This window comes from Pristiophorus japonicus, chromosome 6 (assembly GCF_044704955.1).
Source record: "Pristiophorus japonicus isolate sPriJap1 chromosome 6, sPriJap1.hap1, whole genome shotgun sequence".
Lineage (NCBI taxonomy): Eukaryota > Metazoa > Chordata > Chondrichthyes > Pristiophoridae > Pristiophorus > Pristiophorus japonicus.
Genome location: NC_091982.1, coordinates 223,907,737 through 223,915,896, shown reverse-complemented (window position 1 = coordinate 223,915,896; position 8,160 = coordinate 223,907,737).

Sequence of the window (8,160 nt, the reverse complement as noted above, 5' to 3'; positions counted from 1 at the left end):
CCTGACGTCTGTTACTACCTTCCTCACTGTTTACTATATTTCCAAGTTTTATGTCATTGGCAAACTTTGAAATTATGTCCTGTATACTCAAGTCCAGGTCATTTTATATCAAAAAGAGAAATGGTCCCAACACTGACCCCTGGTGGACACCACTGTACACTTCCCTCCAGTTTGAAAATCAACCATTCACGATTACGCTTTGCTTTCTGTCCCTTAGCCAAATTTGTATCCACACCGCCGCTGTACCTTAAATTGCATGGACTTTAATTTTGCTAACAAATCTTTTATGTGGCACTTTATCAAACGCCTTTTCAATGTTCATATGCACAACATCAACTGCACTGCCCTTATCAACCCTCTGTTACTTCATCAAAGAATTCAATTAAGTTAGTCAAATATGATTTGCCTTTAACAAATTCATACTGGCTTTCATTTATTAACTCATACTATTCTAAGTGCCAATTAATTTTATTTCGGAATATTGGGGCCAAAATTGCCCCTTTCCTTAAGGTCTCTTAACACCGGAAATCGGTGGCCACACTGCAGAGTGCAAATGCTGCCGACTTTTCGTGTAATGGCCGCCATTATGAAAATTCCGCTTCCATTATCCCAGTGGTGACCCGGTCCCCCCCACTGCTCCGTTGCTGCCAATCCGTGCTAAGTATGTCATCACAGTGCACAGTGCCGATGTTCCCCCCCCAACGTCGAAATTTCACTTTAAAATCTTCCTCCTGCCGTGCCAAAACCTGCTTTTTTCCGACGGTGCAGTGAGGCTGTGGCCTTCTGCAATGGCGGTGCGGCTCCCATTAAAGGGGAGGATGCACTGCCACTGCCGTTTTTTATTGTCAGCAGACTAGCCGACTGCCATGTTGGACTGATAATTATACCCCCTCTTGGTAATCAGGCCGTTGGCCCGGCTGAAACCCTCCCTAGTGGCCTAGTGGACTGAAGTTTAGAAATCGCGCAGGCTCTCCCCTTTAAGTGAAGGGGAAAGCCGTGGTGACGCGGCGCCGTGATGACATCATCAGCGGCGGCCGCTCCGCTCCAACCTTACTTCCGCCCCTCTAGTGTTCTCACCGCCCCACTTCCAGCCCCATTATGACCGACTTCTAGTCCGGCTGGCAAAAAAAGCCAAAGAGCTGAACATTGCTCCAGAGGCCACCTGAACCACTGCGGCGGTAAAAACAGCAGAAATGGGTTGTGCTGGGGAAATTTCGGTCCCATTGTGTCTAAAAGTTTCTCCATCAGTCGTTAGGCTGACTGGCCTGTAGTTGCCAAGTTTATCCCTCCCCCTTTTTTGAACAAGGGTGCAACATTTGCAATCCTTCAGTCCTTTGACACCATTCCCATATCTAAGGAAGATTGGAAGTTTGTGGCCAGACCCTCCTCAATTTCAACATTTTTTCTCTCAGCAACCTAATGCAAAAAACGGAGACCGAGGAGCTTTTCTACTTTGAGCACTGCCATCATTTTAAATACCATGGGCCCCCGAAATTGGTGAAAGCTCCGCCCAATACCGCCCAAAGGACCGCTGAGATCCTGACGGTGCTTTGGGCAGAAGTTTAATGGAAAAATCTTGGAAGGACTGCCCGGCGGCAAAAATGAGACTTACACTCTGAATCTGGGCGGCAGCGGGTGATAGCTCCCATTCTCAGCGGCAAATGCAATGCTCGGCAAAGTACCGCTGAGGATTGAGTCGGGCCCAGGGAGTGGGGGGGAACTGATAAAACTAAAATTTTTCACAAAATAAAAAAAACACTAGAAATCCTTCAGGGGGACTCCATCCACCTGAATCCCTACAAAAGAAATAAAGAAAAGAAGTGCACTAACCTTTTTTTTGCAGGTTTTCATACTTACCGTCGAGGTCAGACCTGCCTCAACGCGGCTGTCCCTTCCCCTGCTGCAACGGAGAACTGCCCGGACCAAACTGGCAGTTCGGCGGGCGGGAGGACACTTCTGGATGGCGCATGCCAGCGCACGTCAGTGGGCGGTCCCCAGCGGCCTTCCCTCCCCGCCAACGGGAGGCCATCAAATTCGCTTGGAGGGGAGACCGCCCAGAAAACTCGGCAGCAGTGGACAGTAAGTTCACCAATTTCAGCCCCATTGGCTTTATCTATTTTTATCCTATCTTATTTCTCTACTACATCCTCCTTTACTGTGACATTGGCAGCATCCTCTTCTTTATTAAAGACAGATGCAAAGTACTCATTTAGTATCTCAGCCGTGTCCTCTGCCTCCACAAGAAGATCTCATCTTCAGCTCATCATCATCATCAGAAGCAGTCCCTCGAAATTGAGGAAGACTTGCTTCCACTCTAAAAGTGGTTCTCAGGTGAATTACAGTCTCTGTCACAGGTGTGACAGACAGTTGTTGAAGGAAAGGGTGGGTGGGGAGTCTGGTTTGCCGCACGCTCCTTCCGCTGCCTGTGCTTGTTTGCTGCCTGCTCTCGGTGACGAGACTCGAGGTGCTCAGCGCCCTCCCGGATACTCTTCCTCCACTTAAGGTGGTCTTGGGTGAGGGATTCCCAGGTGTCAGTGGGGATGTTGCACTTTATCAAGGTGACTTTGAGAGTGCCCTGTAAATGTTTCCTCTGCCCACCTGGGGCTCGCTTGCCGTGTAGGAGTTCCGAATAGAGTGCTTGCTTTGGACTACCCTTTGTCCTGCTTCCCGATACTGTGAAATAACAGATTTCTGAAATTTATATAAAAACAGATAGCAAGAGTTTCTCTCAGAATATAAAAAGGAAATGAGTAGCGAAAGTAAATGTTGGTCCCTTAGAGGATGAGACTGGGGAATTAGTAATGGGGAACATGGAGATGGCAGAAACTCTGAACAAAAATTTTATATCAGTCTTTACGGTAGAGGACACTAACAATATTCCAACAGTGGATAGTCAAGGGGCTATAGGGGGGGAGGAACTTAACACAATCACAATCACTAAGGAGGCGGTACTCAGTAAGATAATGGGACTAAAGGCAGATAAATCCCCTGGACCTGATGGCTTGCATCCTAGGGTCTTAAGAGAAGTAGCGGCAGGGATAGTGGATGCATTGGTTGTAATTTACCAAAATTCCCTGGATTCTGGCGAAGTCCCAGCAGATTGGAAAACTGCAAATGTAATGCCCCTATTTAAAAAAGGAGCAGACAAAAAGCAGGAAATTTTAGACCAGTTAGTCTAACATCTGTGGTTTGGAAAATCTTGGAGTCCATTATTAAAGAAGCAGTAGCAGGACATTTGGAAAAGCAAAATTCAGTCGGGCAGAGTCAGCATGGATTTATGAAGGGGAAGTCATGTTTGACAAATTTGCTGGAGCTCTTTGAGGATGTAACAAACAGGGTGGATAAAAGTGAACCATTGGATGTGGTGTATTTGGACTTCCAGAAGGCATTTGACAAGGTGCCACATAAAAGGTTACTGCACAAGATAAAAGTTCACGGGGTTGGGGGTAATATATTAGCATGGATAGAGGATTGGCTAACCAACAGAGAACAGAGAGTCGGGATAAATGGTTCATTCTCTGGTTGGCAACCAGTAACTAGCGGGGTGCCGCAGGGATCAGTGCTGGGACCCCAACTATTTATGATCTATATTAATGACTTGGAAGAAGGGACTGAGTGTAACGTAGCCAAGTTTGCTGACGATACACAGATGGGAGAAAAAGCAATGTGTGAGGAGGACACAAAAAAATCTGCAAAAGGACATAGACAGGCTAAGTGAGTGGGCAAAAATTTGGCAGATAGAGTATAATGTTGGAAAGTGTGAGGTCATGCACTTTGACAGAAAAAAATCAAAGAGCAAGTTATTATTTAAATGGAGAAAGATTGCAAAGCGGGACCTGGGGGTACTTGTGCATGAAACACAAAAGGATAGTATGCAGGTACAGCAAGTGATCAAGAAGGCCAATGGTATCTTGGCCCTTATTGCAAAGGGGATGGAGTATAAAAGCAGGGAAGTCTGGCTACAGCTATATAAGGTATTGGTGAGGCCACACCTGGAATACTGAGTGCAGTTTTGGTTTCCATATTTACGAAAGGATATACTTGCTTTGGAGGCAGTTCAGAGAAGGTTCACTAGGTTGATTCCGGAGATGAGGGGGTTGACTTATGAGGAAAGGTTGAATAGGTTGGGCCTCTACTCATTGGAATTCAGAAGAAGGAGAGGTGATCTTATCGAAGTGTATAAGATTATGAGGAGGCTTGACAAGGTGGATGCAGAGAGGATGTTTCGACTAATGGGGGAGACTAGAATAGAGAGCACGATCTTAGAACAAGGGGCCGTCCATTTAAAACAGAGATGAGGAGAAATTTCTTCTCTCAGAGGGTTGTGAATCTGTGGAATTCGCTACCTCAGAGAGCTGTGGAAGCTGGGACAGAAATTTAAGACAGAAATAGATAGTTTCTTAAACGATAATGGGGATAAGGGGTTACGGGGAGCGGGCGGGGAAGTTGAGCTGAGTTCATGATCAGATCAGCCATGATCTTATTGAATGGCGAGCAGGCTCGAGGGGCCGTATGGCCTACTCCTGTTCTTATTTCTTATGTTCTTATGTTCTTATGTTTACAGATGTTAGGCTAACTGGTCTATAGTTTCCTGCTTTTTGTCTGCCTCCTTTTTTCAAGAGGGGCGTTACATTTGCAATTTTCCAATCTGCTGGGACCTCCCCAGAATCTAGGGAATTTTGATAAATTACAACCAATGCATCCACTATCCCAACTACTTCTCTTAAGACCCTAGATGCAAGCCATTAGGTCCAGGGAATTTATCCGCCTTTAGTCCCATTGTCTTATTTCTTGAACCGCTGCAGTCCGTGTGGTGAAGGTACTCCCCCAGTGCTGTTAGGGAGGGAGTTCCAGAATTTTGACCCAGCAATTATGAACGAATGCCGATATATTTCCAAGTCAGGATGGTGTGTGACTTGGAGTGGAACTTGGAGGTGATAGTGCTCCCATGTACCTGCTGACCATGCCCTTCTAGGTGGTAGAGGTCACGGGTTTGTCAAAGAAGTCTTGACGAGTTGTTGCAGTGCATCTTGTAGATGGTGCACACTGCAGTCACAATGTGCCGGTGGTGGAGGGAGTGAATATTTCAGGTGGTGGATGGGGTGCCAATCACCTGCTCCTACTGTTTTAATTAATGTTACAGGTTAACTTTTTCTATATACTTAACAAACTTATAAATCTCTCTGATTACTTCTCAAACACCTCAGGGATGAAATTGGTACCTGTTGGGGTAAAAAGGGAGCTTCTCTCCTTCAAGTTGGACTAACTGATATAGTTAATCGACACCTACCCGTCTGTTGGGGTAAAGGGAGGCTTCTCTCCCTCAAGATTGACTAACTGATATAGTTAGTCGACACCTCGCCCAGCTTCCACTGTATAACGACCACGGAAGTAAACAAACGAAACCTCAGGTTTACCAGTTTTATTATGAGCAATGCACAGGAAGGTTCAGTCGTGGAACTTCTGAAATACAAGAGGTTTCAAGTACAATTTATACAGGTTTTGGAGAGGCGCACCCTCCTACAAAATCCTCGAAAAATCTAATTCTATCAGCGAAGTTACATTGATTTGTCGACTCTTATCAAACTGTCTCTGAGTGGTATATGCAATTGCCCATCTTCTATGGTGTTGTTCCATGACTTGCACTTTGCCACAGTATACTAGACGCCTACACTGGCTTCCTTATCTCTTCCTCAGAGACTTCTGATCAACAACTGCTGATTTTGCTGTTTAAGTATTAGAGGTTACGGATTCAGTTTAATGCGTTATACATTTGTACTATATCTACATAAGCAAGTGTTACATACATAGGCAATTATACAGACCCTTCTAATACTGATAAGTTCACTACCTTCAGCATAATTCTGACCACTTATTTATCCCTTACAGTACCCATCTGCAGCCTGTTTTGCATCACATACAAATTCCTTTTCCACTGACTTCAATGAGAAATAAAATTGGGTGCAGTGTAAAATGGGCTGCCGATTCACAATGAGCCCCTTTTACACGACTGCTATAGCTCAATTACATTCCCCCTTCCTTTCCAGGCTGAAAAGCCCAAATTTCTCCAGTCATTCCTCTTTGTTCCTCATGGCTCTTCTTAGACTGCTCCCAGCGCTTGCATGTGCCTCTTGTTTCTTGGTGACCAGAACTGGATGCAGTATTCAAGATGCACTCTGACAGAGCACGATAAACAGCAAAAGGAACAGATTTACAGCTCGTTCTTGCTGTATATTTCCCATGTAGCTCTGCTGCTTCGATATGTCATTTTAACATTCCTACTGCGGTTGTCTACTTTTCTAATGACTTACTGTAAAAGAACGAATTGGCGTAGATGTGAAATGCTGTTTTTATTTATGTGCCGGTGCAAGCAATGAATGTGGACTGCAAGGTCTCTGAATCCCTGGCTGGTGGATGTCTTGATTCTGTCTCCAAGTGCACTAAAACTAGCCATTGTTGGATTATGGAGGGTATATCTTATTGCCTCAATAGCATGAGTGAGAGCATTCCCGAGAGTGGTACTTGAGGAAGATAGTGGCTCGAATTTTAACTTTCAACAAAACAGTTCACTGCATTGTATATTTTCATGATATACTCATAGGCAGAAAATACTGCATTAGAACTAAAGGACATGACCTGACAGGCATTGAGATATAGAAACATAGAAAATAGGTGCAGGAGTAGGCCATTCGGCCCTTTGAGCCTGCACCGCCATTCAATGAGTTCATGGCTGAACATGCAACTTCAGTACCCCATTCCTGCTTTCTCGCCATACCCCTTGATCCCACGAGTAGTAAGGACTACATCTAACACCTTTTTGGATATATTTAGTGAATTGTCCTCAAAACTTTCTGTGGTAGAGAATTCCACAGGTTCACCACTCTCTGGGTGAAGAAGTTTCTCTTCATCTCAGTCCGAAATGGCTTTCTCCTTATCCTTAGACTGTGACCCCTGGTTCTGGACTTCCCCAACATTGGGAACATTCTTCCTGCATCTAACCTGTCTAAACCCGTCAGAATTTTAAACGTTTCTATGAGATCCCCTCTCATTCTTCTGAACTCCAGTGAATACAAGCCCAGTTGGTCCAGTCTTTCTTGATATGTCAGTCCCGCCATCCCGGGAATCAGTCTGGTGAACCTTCGCTGCACTCCCTCGATAGCAAGAATGTCCTTCCTCAGGTTAGGAGACCAAAACTGTACACAATACTCCAGGTGTGCCCTCACCAAGGCCCTGTACAACTGTAGCAACACCTCCCTGCCCCTGTACTCAAATCCCCTCGCTATGAAGGCCAACATGTCATTTGCTTTCTTAACCGTCTGCTGTACCTGCATGCCAACCTTCAATGACTGATGTACCATGACACCCAGGTCTTGTTGCACCTCCCCTTTTCCTAATCTGTCACCATTCAGATAATAGTCTGTCTCTCTGTTTTTACCACCAAAGTGGATAACCTCACACTTATCCACATTATACTTTGTCTGCCACGCATTTGCCCACTCACCTATCCTATCCAAGTCACTCTGCAGCATCATAACATCCTCCTCGCAGCTCACACTGCCACCCAACTTAGTGTCATCCGCAAATTTGGAAATACTACATTTAATCCCCTCGTCTAAATCATTAATGTACAATGTAAACAGCTGGAGCCCCAGCACAGAACCTTGTGGTACCGCACTAGTCACTGCCTGCCATTCTGAAAAGTGCCCATTTACTCCTACTCTTTGCTTCCTGTCTGACAACCAGTTCTCAATCCACGTCAGCAAACTACCCCCAATCCCATGTGCTTTAACTTGGCACATTAATCTCTTGTGTGGGACCTTGTCGAAAGCCTTCTGAAAGTCCAAAGACACCACATCAACTGGTTCTCCCTTGTCCACTTGACTGGAAACATCCTCAAAAAATTCCAGAAGGTTTGTCAAGCATGATTTCCCTTTCACAAATTCATGCTCACACTGCTGTTCTGTGCTGGGCTCCAGCTGTTTACATTATACATTAATGATTTAGACGAGGGGATTAAATGTAGTATCTCCAAATTTGCGGATGACACTAAATTGGGTGGCAGTGTGAGCTGCGAGCATGGATTTGTGAAAGGGAACAAAGAAATGGCGGACCAATTGAACAAGTACTTTGGTTCGGTATTCACTAAGGAGGACACAAACA